Genomic DNA, 23353 nt, shown 5'->3' with positions numbered 1-23353 from the left:
GGCTTAAATCCAAAACATCATGTTGAGCTCAATTTCAGTACTGGGCCAGGTACATCCTATCTTATCCTGGAATCATATTCATCTTTTTTTGTATCTTTAAAGTTGGTGACTCACATATCTTATGCAATCGAACATCTGCTTTCCAGCACCTTATCAAATCTGTTCAGAGGCAAAAGTAATTTAGAATGCTTTTCATTTCACATTACAAGCTCAAAAGGTTACATGTAAGTTTAAGACCACAACATAAAATTTTTGTTGGCTTAATGACAAATACCTTTCCCTTCTCTAAGGCTTTCTGTTAAACAGAAACCTCAGAACTACGCCAACATAGACCAGATTCTAACAGAAACACTATTCTGTGTTGAATCATGAATTGTGTAATTTACTCAAGGAATTATCAGTGCTCTGTGACTTTTTAATGTATAAAGATGTATCTACATATATATATATATATATATATATATATATTTTCCCCTGTGGCTAAAAAGTAAAGTGCTCTCTCTGCTCCTCTGTTACCTGCTAAGCACTTGACAGTTGAGATCGGTGATTCCACAACTCATTACCTGTTATTGCAACCTACCTCTGATCTATTACACACGCAGTGTCTATAATTTTGCAAAGCACGCTACCTATCTACAACAGTTCCTCTTGTAAAGCAAATCAATCATTCACGTTCTTCTCATTTATTATCAGCAACTTTGGCTGACAGAAGCCGCAGCTGAGCATCTCTCCTAGAAGTCCCATATACTTCACTCTATAGTATTGTCTAAAGACACATTTTTTCAACCTACTTTATGTTTGCGGAATGCATTTATCAAAAGCCCTGAGCATTTATAAATGTGTAGTAAAGTATCATTATAATATTGGTTGTAGTGGTTTTGAGTTACAATTGCAAAATTTGCTTGAGCAGATGTAGGATCTCCAAGCTTACAAAATCAAAATTAACACTTGATGCTCAATCTTTTAGTATTAAACCTAAACACCTGCTTTTCTCAGACTATCCAATGACACACAGATAGATTGTTTATTTCTTACCTATTGACCTTCCCTACTGCAATGCACGTACAAAATCCATACAAACTTTAAAAGGAAAAGACACATAAAAGATTACTTCCATTAGGGAAGGTTAAAAACTCTACCAAACAACAACAAAACCAATGACTGAATCATTTTGGCACAGGGAGAACTTCCATTGTGTTTCCATCAAAGCTTTTTAACTTCTGTATTTAATCTTTCACAACTAATTCTTTTCTACCTGGGCAATGTAGCATTTAAAGTTTCAAGGGGAAAGACGAACAAACAATCCATTCTAGTATTTTTTTCAAAACATATGATTTAATAAGGGAAGATTTATTTGTATGCTCTCCTTGAATTAGATAATCTTTGAGGACAGTGCATGCATAATGAAGTTAGCTGACTATAGCTTCTAAAACATTAAAACATTCGACAAGCTTCTACAATCTCTTGAAAGGTCTTTCTCTTCTTTCTAAAGCAACAGTAGTTATCACCATGGGACTAGGAAAACTGTGGAATACAAGGTATAAGCGGAGGCATGGATAGACAGTGCTGGAGACTGAGGATCTACCTAAATTGCCCATAGGGACCCAAGGGGATCAGTAGCAAAACTCAATAAATTTATCAGTAGCTGTCTTAGAGCTGTGTGCTATGGCAAGAGAAAATAAATACTACTAACCCTATTTTTTACTTTCGGAGGCGGGATTATATTTGTATTATTTTTGTTCTAAGATAATAAGTATACAATTGTATAAGCACACACATACATATTTTAGTCCCAAGAATCATTCTGCTTACAGCACAAATAATAACTGATATCGGGACTAGTAAATTAGAACTCCTGAAGAAAAAAAAACAAGCAAAAAACAAACAAACAAACAAACAAACATAAAACAGAACTCTCCATTCTGAAATACTAAAAAGATCACAATCACAGCCTGTATTAAATTTATGATCATATACTACAAGCACATTTCCTTTTTCAGATTTCTTTTTCCACACATATGGTCAGCAATCCTCTATAGGATATAATAAGTTCAAAGATGATATACTACCTCCTGCTTCCAGAAATGAGTTCATTTGCTTATAGGTGTAGTAGGGAAAGTGACAAAGACTAGCTATATCCTTTTCTGGGTTCACAGGATGACAGCAAGGGAAGAAATCAGGACAAATAATCCTTTCAGTTTTCCCCCTGAAATCCTTTTACAGGCATGGACTAGCTTTTAGGCACATGAGTGCATGGAGCATTTCTTCAGCTTAATATATTTTTCCAATAGACTCAGCAGCTGGCAAAAAAAAAAAAAAAAAAAAAAAAAAACTAGCAAAAATGAATGTATACAAACAGGATACAACCTCTCCTGCAAATACAGAAGATAAGTCTTCAGCAACACTGATATAAAACCCAACTTTAGAAAGAGATGTGTTTTGGAATGAGCCAGCACAAACAAAGAAACAAAAGCTTTAATTTCATTTTTCTAATTACTCTAAATATGACATATGCTCTGCTTAAGAGTAGGAAGGCTCTTCAGGGGGATCTGGATAGGCTGGATGCATTTAGGCTGGGGGTATTTGTTGATAGCCTGAAGACAGGCTAAGTGATTTGGGGTTGTTCAGCCTGGAAAAGAGAAGGCTCAAGGGAGACCCCATAGCAGTCTTCCAATACCTACAGGGGGCCTACAAGAAAGCAGAAGAGGGACTCCTTGTAAGGGAGTGTAGTGAAACAAAGAGTAACATTTCAAAACTATAAAAGGCTAGATTTCAATTAGATATTAAGAAATTCTTTACTATGAGGGTGGTGAGGCACTGGAACAGGCTGCCCAGAGAAGCCGTGAACACCCCATCCCTGAAAGTGTTCAAGGCCAAGCTGGATGGGGCTTTGGGCAATCTGGTGTAGTGAAGAGTGTCCCTGCCCATGGTAGATGGAGTAGAAACAGATTATCTTTAAAGTCTCTTTTAATCTAAGCCATTCTATGATGCAATACAGAATGTCTCCATCCCCCTTGAATCTGGTAGTCGAAGAGCTCTAACTCTCGTTTTCCTCACATGCACTGAAGATAAAGTTTCCCTTTGTAAAGAAAAGAGTAGATAAGGTAAAGGGTGCGTTAAGAACTTTGAGCCCCAAAATGTTTGTTCACAACTGCTATGAGTTACAGCTCACTGATCAGTATGCAGTTTTAATTTCAAAAACATTTACAAGGTGTGAAATGTTTGCAACTGTGATTAAAGGCAGAAATGACACAGTACACCCATGAGTGACGGAATTAATGTTTGACACCCCAAGGGGCTATTGAAATTTTTTTCTTCTTCCTTCAAGGCATTTGTAAAATCACTCAAAAGTGTGATTTTTTTTCCCCTCCCCTAAATAGCAAGTTGCTGTTAATTCTGTCCTAGTTAAGATTAATGTCAAAACAATCCAAGTTTTGTCCGTAAAGTTCAGAATAGAAGCTGGACCCGACAGTACATAAGCATGTCAACATAGGGTAAGAAAAATAAATATTTTAAAAAATATATTAAAGAAAAGAATCAGAAAACTTTAAGTCATGCTGACTTTAAGACACTTGCTTACTGCATGTTAATAACAGTTTCTGAGGGAAAGGGAAAAGATAAGACGTTTTACTCTATTATTTCCTTTATTATTATTATTATTATTGTTTAACATACTGATGAATATTCCATGCTTTATGGCTTGTTTTCCCCAGGTAAAACTCCAAGTGTTTCCTCTAAAATCCAAAGAGATTCAGATTCATGAAGACTGACCAAATATTGGAACAACTTCCACTCGTAAAATTTAATGACCTGAACTCAGATGTTAATGGAAAATATTCATCCAGACATATTCTCCAGTCCTACTGAACTGCTTTGTTTTGTGATCTTGCTGTAAATAGGAGTGCTTTGAAAACTAAGTTCAGTTGTCTTCTGAATACATAAATTTACCCACAAGAACGGTTACATTTGTGAAATAAAGCAAAGTTTCCTTTTCTTTCCTTTGCAGCAGCCTGTCAGTTTGTGAACCAAGCAGCATAAACTTCATAGCATACATAAGGTTTTCAAGAGAAGTGGAGATTTCACAGGAGTGTGGAGAAGGCATTTAGCTCAAGTGTTTAGGTCAGCCTCATGCATGCAGCTGGAAAAATCATGCAAAAATGAGATGAAAAGTGCAAAAGTGTAGGAAAGCTTTAATCCAAAACACTTGCACACACCCTCAATAAAGTCAGAATATCGAAGACAGAGTGCTGCTACTGTAGTCAGTAGACTGGAAGAGCAACTTGATGATCGAAACAGTGACTGAGTCTAGTTTCCATTTAAGACAGGCAATCATCATTTTTGAAGCTGACTGAAGTTTAATGCCTTGCATTTTCTTCCTGATACACAGTTCCTCACATAAACCAACGGAAGGCCTCTCAAGGCTTTCCCAATGCATATATGTATGTACTGTTCAGAATTAATTTGATGTAACATATTACTCTATGGTAAGTCATGACTATCAGTTAACTGAAAAGTCCAAACTTTTGGAAAAGACAAGTAGTTCTGAGTTGCTAAAAAGGATTTTCACAACAAGGGCTTTTCAGACTCGGGAGCCAAGTTACTGTAACAGTCTGCATTGAATTACACTTGTTGAGGCTTGTGACTAACGGTTCAAACATAAATGAGCACCTAGCTGTGCTCATCTTCATTAAGGACAGACCTCACAAAGTAGCTGAGGTAGTCCAGCACTGTATTAAGATGCTATCCTAAGCAGGCAGCATCTTCAGGACAGCTGTTACAGAGGCATCACTGCTTGCTGCTCACAGCAGGACTCATACTCTTCATGCCTCAGAAATGGTCCTAGTTGCAAACCCTGCTACAAATCAACTGATTGCTGTTTGCACTGCAGCAGGCATATAATCTTGCAAACGAGAATGGGATGCTAGTTTTCAAGCGCTGTTTATGGGTCTTTTTACACTAGATGGGGATCATACATCATTCACAACGTCACTCAGATTCTGTTAAAAACATAAATTAGTATTTGTCCATAAAACAAAAGAAGGAAATCTATTTTATTAGTCCCCTGGAGAATGTAAACAAATTATACAACATCACACTTCCACCTAGTAGAAAATAATAAATTATGTGTGTAGTAAGGGGAAATAAAAGTGGAAGTATCAAAGAAGGACAGAATATATCATAAGAATGCTGTTCACTCTACAGGATACAAGGCTCTATGACTTTTTCTACTCTGAACCTGCTTGCTCTGGAGATCATCTTAGCCTCAGAACAATTCTTTTATCTTGACATACTACCCTACAGCAGATGTGCTGTGTTTCTTTTATTTTTATCCATCCACATAACCAGCAAGGAAATCCTAAATGCCACTGTACAGGTACCTGTATTGTTGAGATTCAATAGGAAATTACCTCATACAAAATGCCAGCATAAAAGACTATTAAAACTAAACCATAAGTGTACTGTATTACTGGATACTTAGAGTTTATGATTATCTTATGCACGAGTTAGGAATATCAGGATTCCAGTCCCTCACCCCCCCCCCCAAAAAAAAACAACAACAACAACAACAACAAAAAAGGATATTGCAAAATTTTGGCTAAGTCAAAGCTGTACAATTATTATTATTTATTTTATTTTAATTTTCCTTTCAGTTTTGCCTAGAACTGTTTGAATCAAGCCTGATTTTTGACAGGGCACAAAGAAACTTCATTCTTCACTTTCTTGAGAGGAAGGATCATACATGATGCCTCTATCTCTTGCAATTCTGGTACGATCTGCTTATGCACATTCAAAGCTGTTTCCTCGTGTTCCAGCAATATTTGCTAGCAGTACCACTCACTCTAACAGAGATGTAAATGTCAGCTGGGAGTTCTGCAGCAGCTTACTGCTGCGGTTAACTTCAATAGGACTGCCACAGCAAATGACAGGGCATAAATTAAATCTGATGACATTTCTGCCTCTAAAGTTGGCTCCTTCATATTGCTGCAGCTGCTTGGATCTTCATAGACCCATCTATCTCTTGCAGAACATTTCTAAACACTCTAAGCTAAATTCTATCTTACTATTAATCAAGGTATGAGAAAGCAAAAATATCACATTCACCTTTTCCTCTTGGATACTCTTCTGTAACACAAAGGCAGAAGGAAGGCTGCTAATCATGCTAAAGCACTGTTTAACAGGGTGCTTTGGCTAACACAGGCAACATATCATTTTGTCCTAATGATAAGCTACAATTTGCAAGAAAGAAGGGTACAGGAGGTTTTCAGGGCTCTGCAATTAGGACAATAAGGTCTTAGAACAAAAGGTTTTTTTTTTTTTTTTCAAAATTACCTTTGTATATACGTTTGGTAGTTTTATTCACAGAAGAACATCCAGTTACCCCTTTCTATAGATCACACTGTTTCTTATCTGGAGTTTCAAAAATCAAAACACTGAATGCAAGAGACTGCTAGCCTTTACTTTGCTGATTTAGACCTTATTTCACCAGAAGGGTTAAGGTATTATGAACTTTTGTTCACCCTTGCATCCCTATAAGATGGACAGAGAAGATGAAGAAATCTTGAAAGGAGAGAACTCCTAATCTTGTACTGTAAAACATCAGCTGCTTACCAAGCTGAACTTGGGTTTAGTTAGCTTACTCCATTATTTAGATTCCTGCTTGCTTTATAGCTAACTTGCAAAAAATAGAAGATAGCGCAAAAATCATTTTTCAATAAGTATTTCCAGAATGAACCATGTTTGCACTAGGATAAAAACTCGTAGCTTTAAACACACAAAAACAAACAGTCCAAACAGAACTAATATCAGATCTGATATTGGAAGAGGCTCCTGTGGGTTGTTTGCTCTCATTTTGACAAGTAATAATGGAGTAAGGATCCATTCAGCCTTACTACCCTTTTTATACTACAGAGAAATAGCATGACTCTACTTCTGTATAAAATCTGAGTTAGGTTTGAAAACTTTAGTCAAAATATCCTATAGCCTCATTTTTATTTATTTTTAAATGCTGTTGTGTTTTGAGGTAGCTTAAATCAGCAAATATTGATTGTCAGTGTCCAAAATGTGTTTATATTTAGCGCATTTGATCTTCATCTAGCTGCCTGAACTTCTTGTACATGCAAAATTTTTGTTAGAGGTAAAAAAAATAATAAAAAAAAACAATTTACTTTTAGTTTCTCTACATATAGAGAAGTCATAGGCAAGAAAGATTACAGAAATATCCAAAGATTTGTTACAAAATTAAAACAAACAAAACTTTATAGCAATAACTATTATTTGTCATAGTTATGCATGCTCCAATAAACTTAAACTTTTTCATCTCTCACATAAACTCAATTTAATTGTTTAAATGTAAAAAAAAAATAATAATTTTTAAAAAGTGTTTACAGCACATAGAAAGTAAAGCCTTATTCCAAAAAGCATTGAAGAGAACTACCAATATCAGTTTAAGCCTAAGTAATGTGGTAATGTAATCACAGAAAAATGGATTCATAAAAGAAAAAAATCCTTATGTGCAGTGTCTCAGTTGCTGGAATTGGTTCATTTATGCACAAGTACTTCACAGATGCTTGAGGAAGTCAGTTGATATCAAAAGAAGTTCTTCAATTACAATAAATTACCACAGACAGGTAACAAAGGCAGAATATTTTGTATGGACGTAGTAAGTGATGGGACATCAACTGTTATAAACAATGATGCAAACAAATTTAGTATAGCTACTTTCAGAAGCTAACAAGTCTCACGTTCCTTTTTAAATAACTCAGCTAATGAAAGCAGGTTATCATGGACACTGAAGGTTTTCAGGCTGCATGCTTGAAATATCCAGCGTTCCAAAGCACTACTTGTGGTCACATTGGAACATGTTGTGAAAGCCTGACTTTCACTCACATATACCCCAGAGGACTAGATTGTATTCATCATCAATGGTATCAAGGAGGTATTTCTACATGCTCTTACTAGCTAGAGTAGATCTCAACCTCTAGAACAAACAGAATACAGAAGCCTAGGGTCTTCACAACATACTCATTTCATACTGATTATCAGAAAATATGATCTATGATGGTACGCAAATGCTGTCAGGCATATATACATGAAGACATACAAAGTGGTCCAGAAACCCAGGGTGATGAGGGGGAAAAAAATCATAAGACATTTGTGACTGTGTGAAACTTGGAAACTCCTGATTCACTCAACTGATAGCTATAAGCTTCCGTAAGTAAACCCAATCTACACAGCATGACAAGAACGCACAGATACTTGTAAATAGATCCTGCCAAAACAGCTTCTATAAACAGCTTCATGAAAATAAATCAAAACTGTCAGACAGTTCTATATTTTCAGTATAAGAGAGAAAATATCTTCATTAAATCCTTTCCTGAATTTGATGACACCTCTTTAGATTGATTTTCTTAAGAATTTGACATGAAAAGGAAGCCTCTGGATACTAAATTTCTTAATTTTTAATGTTACCTCATTTATTTTATTTTTTTTCTGAAACACGGTAACATTCTATGTGGCCAAGAAAGTTTATATGTATTCTTAAGTCTTAAGAAAATGCAGTTGAAGTCTGTACTAGTCAAAATATATACATTGGAAGTGTTTGGAGGGATTGCTAAAACTTTCAAAAATTATTTAATCTGTATTTGGAGCAAGTTGTACAGGGTTTAGCATAGGTTTGTGGATGCTCTTTTGAGGCCCGCTACCAACATTTATTCACTTTTCAAGTATATATTCGTAATTGCTTAAACACCATAAATTCAGTCTGTTCTTACAGTTAAGAATAGAGAGCTGCTGGCTTGCCATGACAGCCAAAGTCATTTATGTGAGAACAATCTCTGACAGATTAAGCTGAGGTTCTGTACTGTTAACTCTGTAACAGCAATATGCCACATACCACCTCTGCAAATTCTTTCTTGGTCAAAGGGCATCAGCAATCTCCCTCGCAATGGTGTAATGCCTCTCATTCCAAATGTTCCTACATACCCATTTTACCACTATTCATTATAAAACAGAAAGAATTGGATTGGTTTTGCCCCCAAGTACTTCTGAATTTTTCTCATCAAAACATACAACTTTTATTTATCTCAAAAGCCAATTTTATCTTCTGGAACAAACACTAAACTTTACTGGTTTCCACTATGAGACAAAACCAAAATAAGTTATAGTTCTTTGGAATTTTGTTTGTTATACTAATTGCAACTATCTTTCCCATTGGTCCATTTTAGTCCATTAGTGCATTAGTCCATGCAAAAAACTAAGTTTAACAGAATGAAAGAAAATTTCTCTTTTGTTCAAGTCTCTCTCTCTACATAAGCTCAACCAGCCAACAGAATTCTGCCCTCCAGGTTATCAGATCTGACACCTGATATCTTTTTTTCAGCAGTCATTCCTAATCATAACCTAAGGAACAGCTACATCCTGGAGCTATTTGGAATCTTATAATCATAGTAAAACTTTTTTGAGGGGATTCTGGCCGTAATCCAGTACAGGCATCTTCTGCAAGTGGGGACTGCCTCACAGGTAGACCAGATTTCTTAGAACCTCACACAGAGTCTTGAAACCCTTCATAGCATCTCTGAGTAACTTGTCCAACAGGACAAGTTCACAGGAAATATTTTTTTTTTCCTTATACCCTTACATTTTATTGCAGATTGTGACTGTCACCTTCATTTAACTGTGAATGTCTGAGAAGAGTCTGGCTCCCTCTTCTCTGTAACCCTTCTCTATGTTGTAACAGACTACAATTAGATTTCTCCCTTTCCATCAGCTTTCCTTTTTCCAGGCTAAATGAACTGGGTTCCTTTGGTTTCTCTTTGCACGTCTACTGTTCCAGCCCACCTTAGTGGACCCTTCATAGTTCTTCCTCTAGTTTTACACCTTTTTTTTTGCACTGTTGACAATCAAACTGGACACAGGCTGTCCTGCAGCTGCTATGAGGAAAGGAAGACTATAGACATGGGAAAGGGATTGCAAAGAGGAACCAGCTCAGAATCTGCAGTTACCAGAATGCCAACATAAAATAATTCCAGCAAGCACCAACGTCAGCTGCTGTCTGTACCTTCTGAGCCTTCCCCTCTGTGTTTTGGCTGGCTGCTTGGTGCAGTTTCCTACTTTTCTCGCACAGAAGTTCTCAGCTACCTGTTTCCCCTTCTTCATATTTGTAGTCCTTAAACTTACCATACATGGAAATATTTAAAGTCAACCACAACAAGACTACTTTTTTTTTTCTGATTTTTTTTAAAACTTCAAATTAAAAACCTTGGGATCTGAGAACCAACAATAAGCTGAAAATCACTGATTGCCTCCTAAAATTATACCAGTCATAAAAGGTTTTAATTTAAAAGCCATGTGACAGGCCACTCAGAGTGCTCTGCTGTCAGGGTCAAACAACAAACTCTGACAATCCTCTTTAACCCTCTTTTCCCCATCTCAATCACTCCATTTTTCCCACTAATTAAACACACATACTTCTTCCTGCTTCATTCTCAACAGGTCTTTTTCATCTTACCACAAAGAATTTAAAGCATAAATTCATTCTGTGCCATTCATGCCAAAGGCTAATTCTCAATCAATCTAATTTTATGCTATCTGCAATCCCTTGCAGCCCTCAACCAAAAACAATATGACATAATTCACAACTTGGGATCCTTTTTCCCCAAAAAATCTGCAAGAGAAACAGTTTATTTCCAATGTTTTTCTGCTTACCTGGACTAGACTCTGTCTTTTATATATATATATATATATATTTATATATATATATCAATCAATAAAGATCCAAAACGAATCCAAAGACTAATGGGCAATGAATTCTGCTTACTAGCCAGAATTCTTCTGCTTTGAATCTTCCCCTTGTTTCTTTCTGAAGGAGGCTACAGCAGATTGATGGTTGGCTTTGCACATTGGTGTTTCTCTCCTATTTAACATCTGCCATTAGCTGTTTTTGTTTCTGATTTTTGTGGCACTATGTAAAAAAGCACTAAGCACAGGAGCCAAAAATATATCTAGAAGATTCTGAAGTCATTTATAGAAAAAGGAATCTTTAAAGCACCACATTTTATTAAGACTAAAAAATATATATATATACTCCCTGTAATATATCTAGGGTAATTAAGGCCAGTTTGGAATTCAGTATCAATTTTCAACAAAGAGCTTTCTGTGAGGTTTCTAAATCTATTTTGAAGTTCGAAATGATACACATTTTAAATGCTGTTCTTATAAAAAGTTTAGTTTGTATTTAGGAGTGTCAGTGATAGTAACATCATGCTGTGAAGGGATGAGTAGAATTGCCAGTAGGGAAACTATGGAAATCCTAGCAATAAGACTCTCCCCTAGAATGTATGACATCTTTTTTTTAATGCAGTGTTGCTCTTTATATATATATATATATATATATATATATATATCTTTAATTCTCTTGGCAACTGTTTTACTCTGACAGCACACCTTTGTAGAACAAACTCTAGGAGTAAATTTGCTGCATCATTATATTTTACTGCTATACAATCATGCTTAGTTTTCTTGTTTGGAGTCAGCCTTTTGCTGTCAAAAGTGCAAAGAAAACCATTTTTCTAATGAAAAAACAACAAAATTAAGTACTTGCTCAGTTTGAGAACTTTTACTCATCAACAAAAAGTCTAATAAAATAGTTTTTAACTTTTCTCTTACTAGTAATGTCAAAAAGACTTATTTAATAGGCTGGCTTTTAGTCTGTCAGAACGAAAGACAGAAGTTGAACATTGTACACTGAAAAACATACAAGAAAGATGTTTTAAAATAGAGTTCATCAATTGCTGTTCATTCTGAAACAGATTAAGTAAAGGTGCTAAATGCACACATGCTCCTGGAGATTCTTCCTTAATATCAGCCATCAGACACTCTTCCTTGGGTTTGGGGTTTATGATATAGATCATGTTGCCAAAATGACAGTATTACAGAAAGTTTTTAGAAAGATATGAAAGGAATGTCCTTCTATTTTATTTCCACAAAGTATGCTAGAGGGCAGTTTTCCAAGACAAAATTGTGTTTTCAGTCATGCTTTTAGTAATGGCTAAATAAAAGTCTAACGTCTATGAAAAATAAAAAGAAATTGAAAGCTTTTGAAATGTATCCATTCCCCTCAAAGAGCATTGTTTTAAGGAAGTAGATCTTGTAATAACCAGAATTCAGCATGAGGCATTTCAGCTCTGGGCTGCAAATTCACTTTTCAATTGAGATTTTCAGGCTATCCAGCTGCAACAGGATGCCTTACAACCTCAGAAGTCCAACAGAAGCTTTGCAAACATGTTTCTGGGAAAAACATACTCAGTGAAAAACTGGAAGCCTGTGCTAGATACCCAGTAGTCTCCCAATACAGGGAATGACCCTAACCACCCATCTCAGTAGGCCAGAAGCCACCTAACGTCAGTGTCCTTAGGTGTGTAGCTCCTTACATCAGGTGGCTAGTGACAGTCTACAGAGAATATGGAAGTCATTGCGTGTCTTAGTTCAAGCTACTGTATGAATTATATGAAATCTCTTATTACTTGGGATCAACAATTAGGAAAATCAGGAAATCTTTTCTTAAATAAGGATCTTACATTCAAAAAATGAGGAGAAAGATGTATGTTTTAATAACAAAAACATTACTAGTATGACAATATTTTAACTGGGGTAATATCTGAAGTACCAGGTTTTCCAAGAAGAGTGAGTTCTTTGAGAATATTGCATATTTTATCCTGACAATATATTTGTCTAAACTTACAATGAAATGAGCCATGGATCAGTTAATAATTAAAATCATATGGGGAAAAAATAACTTTGCTTTATTCTAAAAACAAACAGATTAACTACATTCATTGTTATTTTACACAGAAGTGAGAAGAGGTGAGGGAGAGCAAAGGGAAAGGTAGATTAGACTTCTCATTTTAAAGTAGTTTTCTATTTCCTTTAGTTTCTCTACGAAGATTCAGTTGCTTCAATTGAATGAGTAACAACTTATACAAAAAGATTTGGAAAATATGCCATACAATGAAAGAATGAAGGGGGTCAGACTATTCAGATTACCAAATAGAAGGTTAAGGAGTGAATCAATCTCAGTTTGCGAGTATCTACAGCAGGAACAAAGCTTTGGTAATGAGTTCTCCAGTCTAACGCACAAAGATACAACAAAGATGTAAGAGCAAGAAAACAAAGCTATCTAAATTCAGAGTAGCAACAGAGTGGTTTTGTTTGTTTCTTTTTTAAACACGAATAAATTAATCATAGGAACAATTTACCAAGGATTTCAGTGGATTCTCTGTCACTGCCATTGCTTTCTTTTATCTCCCCCCTAAAAGACATGTTTCTCAGAGATACAAATAAGTCCTATCTAGTGTGTTATAGAATAGCTATGATCATACTGTTTCCTTCTTTCTTAATCATCTGAGTAATTAGACCAGACACCACTAAAATGCACACACATTAAGGGCTTCCATCAATAAATTTACAAAATAGATTTATTGCTTTATGTACAAGTGATGCTATATTTTTCCTTAAGAGGCTAATAACATTTTCACAAATCTTGAAATTAAGTTATGATTTGGAAAGAAGCAGATGCCCCTAAGCAAGCATAAGGGTTATGTGCACATTCATTCTCCTTCTTACTGTTCAGGGACCACTTGGCACAAAGAAACAGCTAACTACAATGCCTTGTACAAGAAATATGCCATCTTTCTGCCCACTTGCCACCCACAGCTATTCTGTAACCAGTTACCATTCTGTGAAGTGGTTACTTTAAACAGCAGAGACTGATTCTCCCTTCACATATATACCAGCTGAAAGCTATGGGCTACAGGCAGGAAAGACAAGGTGAAACTTGGTTCTCTAATTATTCTGGTCAAGCTAGTAATAAGTCAATGTAACAGATATGTAGAAAAAAACAAAACAAAACAAACAAACAGCAAATACAAGCCACACCTCCTCACTGCATAATAGAGCGTATGCATTGACAACTTATTTTTCTTCACTGCAAAACTTTTTCTCCTTCATTTACACCCTTAAATTTCCCCTTGGGTTTCAAAATGCATTGTTATCCAAGGCAAATCAATGCTGACAAAACAGTATGATACCAAACAAGTGTCCTTCAGCAGCAGTTCATCATTGTTTCTTACCTGGCACCATTTGAATATGATGGTAAGAACAACTAAATCCCACTACCTGAAGACTTCGTGTGCTTACATTTGGCCTTTCATCCCAGAACTAGCAACTATTTCACAGAAGAACATTTCTGGGAAGGAGAAATGACAAAAAGGTGTTAAAAAATTGAACAACGTTAATGATTTTTACTGTCATTCTTCCCCAACAGACTTTTTCAGCTAGAAGTTGCGTATTGTAAGAACTTGGTCTTTTAATATGTTTTTAAAACTCCTATTGATTCAGCACATCTCAAAGATTAGACCTGAAGGTATTTTGCTTTTTGCTGCTATTTTGCTCCTTCTCTTTTTGATTGTCATAAACAATCAAAACATAAAATGGTTACATTTTGATATGTGCCTGAAAGGAAAGTTTCCCAGACCAGCTTAAATATTTGCCTCATGCTAAATTGCCATGTATCAGTTCAGGTCATTCTAATTACAATATTTTCGGGGTGGGGGGGGTTGGTAGGAGGGTATCCTATCGAGTACCAGGTAAAAAGCCTGTCCTTTATATAATGGTCAAGCCAAAAATGAAACTAGTTTTTTTGTAGTTTTTTGGTTTTCTGAGTGCTGTTTTAAATTAATAGATCCCATCCGCCGTAATATCTTCTGGCTAGGAAAATAAACTGCACAGGAGGATAGGAAGCAATATCCATGAGAAGTAGAAAAGATTACTTTCTCACCTCAAGGCTAGATGTGTATATATATTTCTACATGGCAACATCCCCCAAATATTTTTTACTTCAGGCTTGTGATATGGGAGAACTGGGCCATGTTATATCTAGCCCGTAAGAAAAGTTACACTGAATGATGAAATTCAGTGCAGATTTTTTACCTGGAGCACTCCCCACACAGATGATGAAAACGCAGAAAATGTAAATCAATGTTGATCTTAGCCCAAGAACATTGGTCAGAGAATAGTAGCAGTCTGGGGCTGGATAAGAAGTGAACTGAAGATCAAATGAGAGATTTCTTGCAGACTGCACTTTTGCAGAGCTTTACCTTTAGTCCAAGAAATATACCGTGTTCTTGAGCAGTCCCACAGGGGATTTTTTATATATATATATTACTCTTAATTGCACATTTATTCTTGTATGGGACTGTAAGAAGGTATTCGTGACAGCCTGTAGTTGTACTTATATAGAAAATGTCACAATACAAAATGATTTTTATTTCACAAGTGAAGAATGAGTCAATAATTCATACATGGCATAATCACAGGCCAAATTCACAATTGTTTCTACAAATACAAGCTCAAATCTATCCATGGCATACTCTGCACTGTATTTGAGATTTTCATTTTACAGTTCATACTTATTTAATATAAATATAAATATATATATAATTCCTTTATTCTTTCTTTTGTCCTTAAGGTTCCATGTCATTTACTAAGACTCCATTTGCTGTGACTCATTATTCCTAGCTTATGAAAAATTTCAGTAACTTAGAGAAAGTTAATTTTCAAGATAAGTATTGGGGTCATTTTGAAATCCTACTCTAAGAAACACAACAAGAATAAGAGAGGGATGCAAGAAGCCAGAGCTTTATAACATAATTGATATTCCTGGTCCTACAAACAAAAGCGTCATTATGAGCAATTATTATCAAACAACGATCTTAGGTTGGATATTAGGAAGAACTTCTTTACTGAAAGGGCGGTTAGGCATTGGAATGGACTGCCCAGGGAAGTGGTTGAGTCGCCATCCCTGGAGGTCTTTAAAAGACGTATAGATGTAGTCCTTAGTGATATGGTTTAGTGGAGGTCTTGTTAGTGTTAGGACAGAGGTTGGACTAGATGATCTTGGAGGTCTCTTCCAACCTAGATGATTCTGTGATTCTGTGAACAGTCTCGACTATCCTTGGTTGGGGTGTAGAACTGGAGAGTGCTAAACTTTTTTATTTCTTGAAATAAATTTTACAATGATGCCTAAAGAACATGATAGGTACTTTTCTTTGCTGAGTCATAAATCTAAACAAGTGATTCATAGCAGTGACAGTATTTTCCTCCAAGATGCAACTTTTACATCTTGGTACTCCAAAAGGACAAAAAAGTGAATCAGTTTTTCATAGCAACTGAATCAATTTAGTTTAGCTACATAATAAAAATATGAAAAAAAATGTACACTGAAGTGTCAATGAGGTATACTTGCACTAAAATATTCTCACCTTCAGTTACAATGGCGGTTTCCATGTTATACTGTCAAATTCTTTATTTTTTACAATGATCATTTGCTTTAGGAAGAAAGATGACTGAATAAACATTATGTAATAACATCTGCAGGAAAACTGGGAATATAGATAAAAAAACATTACAAACATGCAAACAGAATATCATTAGGAAAAAAAAAAAAAGTTGAAAATCCCTGCAAAATCCACAGGAATTTTAAACTGATTGTAACTTCTATTCCTATATAAATCTTCACTAATGTGCTCAACAGTATATGTACTGAAAAGAGATAGAATTTAGAATGTCACTGAAACTACATACCACAGAAACAGATTAGATGAAGTCATGTCAAACTTTATCATGTAAAACGATACGAACAACTAGCCATACGCAGCAAGAATTAAGGATATGCCTTATCATAAGGATAAAAATGGTACCAAGGAAGACTAAGGGATTGAGGATAAACTAAACCAAAAGGAAAAAAAAAACATTCACATTATAACTACCTGAAAGTAAAATCCTGAAATAGCTTTGCTCAATTTCCATCTAGTGTTTAAAATTCAACAAAAACATAGAAGTTCCAATTCCATGCTTCTCCACAACCAGAAGTAAGATGTGGGATTGCTATCAGATTTCTGGTACTTGCCTTTTTTTTTTTTTTTTCCATTTTATTTTCATTTTGTAGATTGCAGAGTGCAGGTATACATCTTTCAGATGACTAAGTGACTGTGAGCACTGGTGATTACGGTATGCTAAAGTCTTTAAATAAACATTTTTTCAATAATAAAAAATATCCAAATTAATAAAAAACAGCATATTAAAGGAACAAAAAGAGAAAATAGTTCATGTTCAAATGAGAAAAAGAGATGGCAATTTAAATGTAAAACCAAAGCAAAGCAAGCCAGGTAATACTAAAATGAAACTTGCAGAAGATATAAAAGCTAAAAATAAAGATGTTTTCAAACACAGAAGTGGGATGACTGAAGAGTCAGTGGGGCTGGTAAATTATCAGGATAAAAAGGGAACACTAAAAAAGGTGAGACCACTACAGAAGAGATAAGTGAATCCTTTCATTAGCGTTCACTATGGAGAAGGTCAAGAAGGTTACCTTCTTCACAAGGGATGAGATAGAGAAGCTATTAAAAAAAAAAAAAGTGTCAATAGAAGAGGTTTTAGCACAAATTAATAAATCAAGCAGTAACAATTGTCAGGACCAGGCAATTTGTACAAGAGCAAAAGAATTCCAGTATGAAGTTGCTGAGCTACAAACTACGGTATATGAACTATTACTTAAATCAGGCATTGCAGCAAGAATAAACTGAACTGAAGAGATCATGACTCCTTTCCCAAGAGTTGAATGACTGAGGGGACTACAGACTAGTAAACTGGCTACCCTATCAGGAAAATAGGTAGGAATTATGACAGAGAACAGGATTAATAGATTCACAGATAAGAGGTGAAATATTCAGTAAAACTCCGGATTGCTTTTATATGAAGAAATCCCACAAAATCTATCAGCTTACTTTGAAAAAGTTAATGAGCATTGATTAATTGAAATAACTCACTTGGATTTCAAGAAAGTCAAGAAAGCTTTCAGCAAGGTTACTTCCCAAAGATTCTTGAAGGAGCCATGCTTCCCCAATATAAGGCAAGAGTCTCTCCCACAGACTAATAACTAAAAGATATTAAATCCAAGAGAATATATGTTCAGTTGGTTGATGGAGGGGTCTGTGCCAGAGATGCGGTTCCAGTGACTGTTACTGTATTTCAGTAGTTGAGGAACAGGCTTTGGTACCATTGTGCAGAAGTGTGTTCTTTCCTCCTCTCATGCATCTGGGGCAAGAGATATAGATGAGGGTTTTAAGACAACTTCTTTAAGACAACTTGTTCAAAAAAAACTGAACTAGTATGGACCCTATTCAGAGAATTATTTGCCCATTTCAAGCTTCGGAATGAAGTCCATAAATATCCTACCTCCTTGGTTACAACTCCAAGAGTCAGAGCTTTAAAACTTTGACAGTTACGTGCCACTTTTTCTGGTATATAAGGTATTAGAGAAAATGTTAAAACAGGAAAGTATGCAATTTTAGAATGCATTACTATTTCACATGAATTCTTTTTGTGGACAGTTTTAGCCTGCTATAAATTGAGTCAGTACATTAGCATCTTTGTGTATGTCCTCTAGGTAAACAAACAAAAAACAACAACACCCCCCGCCCCCCCCAAAAAAAAAAATCTTGTAATTTCTTGGCCACAGAAAACAATTACTCATATATGCAAAAGTATTTCTGCTCAGTAGCAAACTAAAAGCCAGTTCAGAATTTTAGAAATAAAATTGATTTGGATAATATTGTTCAAAGTAGTAGAACATATATTTTTTGTTAATGAAATATAAATTCCAAAGAACCTTTAAAATGTCTCTTCAACATGACAGCAGAGATCTTAACTGTGCTTAAATTATATAGTATGCTCTCTGTGACAGACTGCAAATACGTATCCAAATCTTTCACTCTCAAGTGATACCAAAAAGCTTATATTTCTGAAGTGTGAGTGAATAACAATGGAATATTATTTCTAATGATATATTTTTTTCTATTATTTTAATGATATGTTTTTCTGCTAGAATTTTGAAGTTGCATTCTTCAATGCTTGACCCATGTCATTCTTTCTTTATTCCATCCCCCCCCTTTTTTTCCTATCAAATGGATTATTTTTAGGTCATCATTATCAATGTAATTTCACATTCCCACTCTATGTTCTCTTTTCTGTTGATTTTTTTTTTTTTTTGAGTTACTCAAACAAAAGCAACATGGGAAAAGCTTTGATACACATTGATCAAAGAATTGATAAAAAGCTGCCAAGGCTATTGATCAGTTAATTTACAGAATTTCCTAGGGTCCTTTTACAATGAAATTCTGACAATGTTCCATTTTAATTTAATGATAAATGCATTTCCTGGGATAATATACTGCATTGTTTTCAACCTTGTGTTTATTCTGTTCAAAATGCAATTAGCATCAAGGTAACAAGCAGCACTGTCAAATCTCAAAGGCAAACACCCTGTAACATACAGATGAATGTACAGAAAATGACAGTCAATTTTTATGGAAGCTGGGCAAAACCACCACTTGCATTCTCCTGAAGAACAATTTTGAAAGACTAAGAAAAAATGCTTCTTAGAAAGGGAGAGGAAACATTATGAAAGTATTGGAATTAGATATGAGCCTTCTAATTGCCTTTGAAGTATTCCTTTTTTAAGTAAAGAGAGAGAGTAGATTAGAAGACATGTTTGGACTTCGCCATAGATAGTTAATTTTTGCAAAACTACAAATGTATAAGTTAAATAGTAATATGACACCTTGACAGAGAGAAAAATATCCATAGTACCTTCTTTTAATTCCTATAAGCCCTGATACACTGAACTTAGCTAGAGGAATCAGCATGTAAAATATTGCTGTGAAAAAGATGATTATGATTCATAAAAATGAAATACAACACAATAAGCTCAATAAAGCTCTTTTCAGAGTAATTTGAATCAATCTTATCAACAGAAGTTTCCACCACCGAATAACTTTCATAAGTGGGATAATTTCTCTGTTATTCCCACACAGCAGAAAACGTAAGTGCAAGCTAGGAATGGTGATGTGACATAGTCAGAGTAAAGACAGCATGGATTTCATGCACAAGGAAGCATTTTCTGTGGAATCCCTCAGACCACAGGGAGAAAAAAAAAAAAAAAAAAGGAAATCAAAATCATTAAAACAGATGTTTTGTACAGAGTCATCCTCAAAACAAAAGTCAACAAATTAATCAGCTGTTTATTTTTTATCATGTCTTCACTCTATTCCTTAAGTGCCTTATTTCATATACACAACCCAAAGGGCAAATTAGGAATAGATAACCCTTTACACATGACTGATAACGTGTTTCCTGAAACCATGCATTCAGAAATATTTGTATAATAGTAAGATTTTGCTCTGAGGAAAACAGAAGAAAACTGCAGCAATCAGCACTCGAGACTAATTAAGTACAAAGTAAGAAGAAACGTCAATGAAGGATTTTGTATCTTTCTTGACCAGGTTATTTTTTTGTTCATATTATCATATTTTCTGTATTTACCATTGTATTTAGTAGAACTGTTTATTTGGCTCTGGGTTGTCAATGACAACAGTTAAAAAAGAGTTTAAAAAATTATCTCATTTATAATAGACTATAAATTGGAGTTGATAAGTCTACTGTATTCTCATACTTATGAGACACTGTGTACCCTAGTTAATATAAACCATACCATATAGTTGTGTACTTTGGGGGTAAGACTTTCTATTCAAGGTCAAAAGTCTGCAAATAATAATAAAGTTTGAGGTAACTTTAAGAAAAATGCCTCTTAAATTGAACATTCCACTTGGTTGAAGCTCAGCTACATAACTTAGTTACGCAGGACAGAATTTCATCTCACCTGCAAAAACCTGTCTCGTAGTTGTGCAAAGGATTAACACCTCTCTCAAGAGCAAAAGGAACAGGCCCCCATTAGCCTCATTTCAGTCCCCTCTTAATTTGTTTAGAGTATTTAAATTGCATTTAACGTTTTAGACAAGCAAACCCTATGAAACCTCAGAGGTAAAAGTCTTCCAAAATACATTTACTACAGCTTCGTTTGAGGAGGACAGAAATTTGCCATTTGAGTGGCTTCCACAGTGTTCAGCAATATCAAATATAGCATGTAACTATCTAGTTCATTATATCTCACGATTTATATATAAAAGGGCATATTTTGGTAGCATGATATATATATATATATTTATTTATTTATTATTATTATTTTTTCCTCCTGTTACTAGGAATGTGAAAAATGGATTACAGAACAGAATAAATTTAGTAACGTGCGAAAGGATGCTTTGCCGCCCTAGGTTAATTTCATCCTTATCATTACCTACTGCTTGCAGTTTTGCTTTAGCAAATGCATGTTTTATGTCTTCTTAGTACTTTTGTTGTGTAGATCTTAAAGATTATCATATTTAGATGACCAAAGAAAGTGGAAAACAATACACTCATCTCTCCCAGATTAATAATTGAACACAACACAAACAACAAAAGAACACCGTATCTTCATGGTTACAAATATTCTATGGGTAAGGAAGTATCTAACAATTTAAAATATTACCAGGCAGCCTATTTTCTATGGTAAAAATCCTACCAAGCATACAATACAGTTTGCAAAAAAAGATTATCTTGACCTCTGCAATATCAATTTTGTATATTTGAGCAATACCTGACATTAGTATGGTACCACACAGAACAGCTTTGAAAGCTAAACTAAACACAATATTTATTTCTAATCATGTCACGAATCCAGGAGAATTAAAGTGAGGATTGCCCAAAAAGTGATTATTTGCTGTAGCCCAGTATGGGGCAGCAAATAAGGAACAGATAACTAACCTCTTAACTGTTTATAATCAATAAAACAGGAATGCATGAAGATAATATAAAATCTTCAATTTAAATAAAATTTGACTTGATCCAAACACACTGCAGTACCAAGGAATTGTAGAATTCCAATAGAAATACTCAAATACGTGTAATATACCATATGTGAAGGCCTCCAGCCCTGGCTACAAATCGTCATAATTTCTATTCTTTTTGTTGTTGTTGTTACAGTTTCTTTTTTTTTTTTTTTCTTCTGAACTCAATATATTTATTCTTAATGTCAAAGAATTTCAGTGAATTTAAGAAAGCAGGAAAAAAAAAAAAAGCCCTCTGCCACTGCCAAGCTAGTACAACAAAATTACAAAAGATTTCAGACTTCTGAGAGATGCCTTCCAATAAATCCCAGACATAAGTGGGACCATGCAAACCTCAAAGTTACATCACAACGAGAATATCTATTTTTAGAAAATCCCAATATTATCTGCACTAATAAGCACTAAAGGGAAGAGGTTTAATCACCTCTTGAAAATGAGAGAAAACTCACAGAATGGGAATGCAAGAAAAGCAACAGAAAAGTTTTAAAATAGAAGTCCATAGCCAGTCTGAAAGATGTTTCTGTAAACATATTGTAGCTACTGCTGTCACAAAGAAAAGGACATAGTTGTAGTGGAGCAAGACTGCAAATAAAGCTTTATAGAACTATTAAAATGAGTATTTTGTACCACGAGGATTCGTATCTTGTAAATAGAGTCAGTGTATCATTACTGACAACTATAACTTTTCTAAAAGGAAGGACCAAATATTTGTCTGCTGGGCTGTATCATTACTTCATAAGATGCCACAAAAATTAATTCAATGTCAATTTTTGTTAAGATCTGAGATCGTCTTGATTCAGATTGGTGCTTTAATGGGAAAGATAGTTGTAAATTAGTGCTGATATATCCTCCACAAACTGTATTTTAGGAGTTCCCACATAGTACATATCATCATGTTAATGTAAATCGTAATACCTAATCAACATTTTTAATGAGCGTATGGTCAGAAACTGTGCGTAACCTCTAGCAACTTGGAAGAGGTTATGAAGAAGTTCAGACTGTCTACCTTCTAACTGATCAACAGTAAACAACGTAAGACAGAGAAAGTAAATTCCAAGTTATTCATGTCAGAAATTTACAAAGAGTGCAATCCCCACGTGTTCCTTTCCAGAACTTATTAAAAAGGTTGGATAATTATTATGATTATATGCACTTTTATATATTTACATTTAGTCTTTTAATTACAAGACACCATTAAGACCAATCAATTAGCATTCAGCATGCCCTGCTTTTGTCTTTGGAAGTGTGGATTACTTCACTTATCTGCTCTCCTATTTGCTGTTCTCCAACACTGGAAAACTCCCTTGGGCTTAGCATGAAACACCTCCAGTAGATTTTTTGTATACAGGATACATTTTAAGCAAGACGCCACCACAGCGCTCACTTCAGAGATTCACACAGTGTGATTTCTATAACAAATTGCAGATATTGGGTCCCCAAATTATACCTTTTCCTGTTCCACTAACTAACAATAGTTTCTAGCATTGCATGAATCCTTTTCAGTTTTCACTGGAGAA

General features: G+C 34.9%; 1 long non-coding RNA gene across 11 annotated transcripts in view; it reads right to left on the bottom strand.

The window, feature by feature from the left end:
* Positions 1-23353, bottom strand: part of LOC118249612 (uncharacterized) — a 148020-nt gene that overhangs the window by 108818 nt on the left and 15849 nt on the right. Inside the window, exon 2 of one of the 11 annotated variants that reach the window (XR_007708202.1) lies at positions 17883-18150. The exons of the other annotated variants lie outside the window; for them this stretch is intronic. This is a non-coding gene — a long non-coding RNA (uncharacterized LOC118249612). The remainder of the gene's footprint in view (positions 1-17882; positions 18151-23353) is intronic. 11 annotated transcript variants of the gene reach the window in all.

The sequence above is a fragment of the Cygnus atratus genome, chromosome 4, assembly GCF_013377495.2.
Source record: "Cygnus atratus isolate AKBS03 ecotype Queensland, Australia chromosome 4, CAtr_DNAZoo_HiC_assembly, whole genome shotgun sequence".
NCBI lineage: Eukaryota > Metazoa > Chordata > Aves > Anseriformes > Anatidae > Cygnus > Cygnus atratus.
This window is presented reverse-complemented; position numbering and strand designations above follow the sequence as displayed.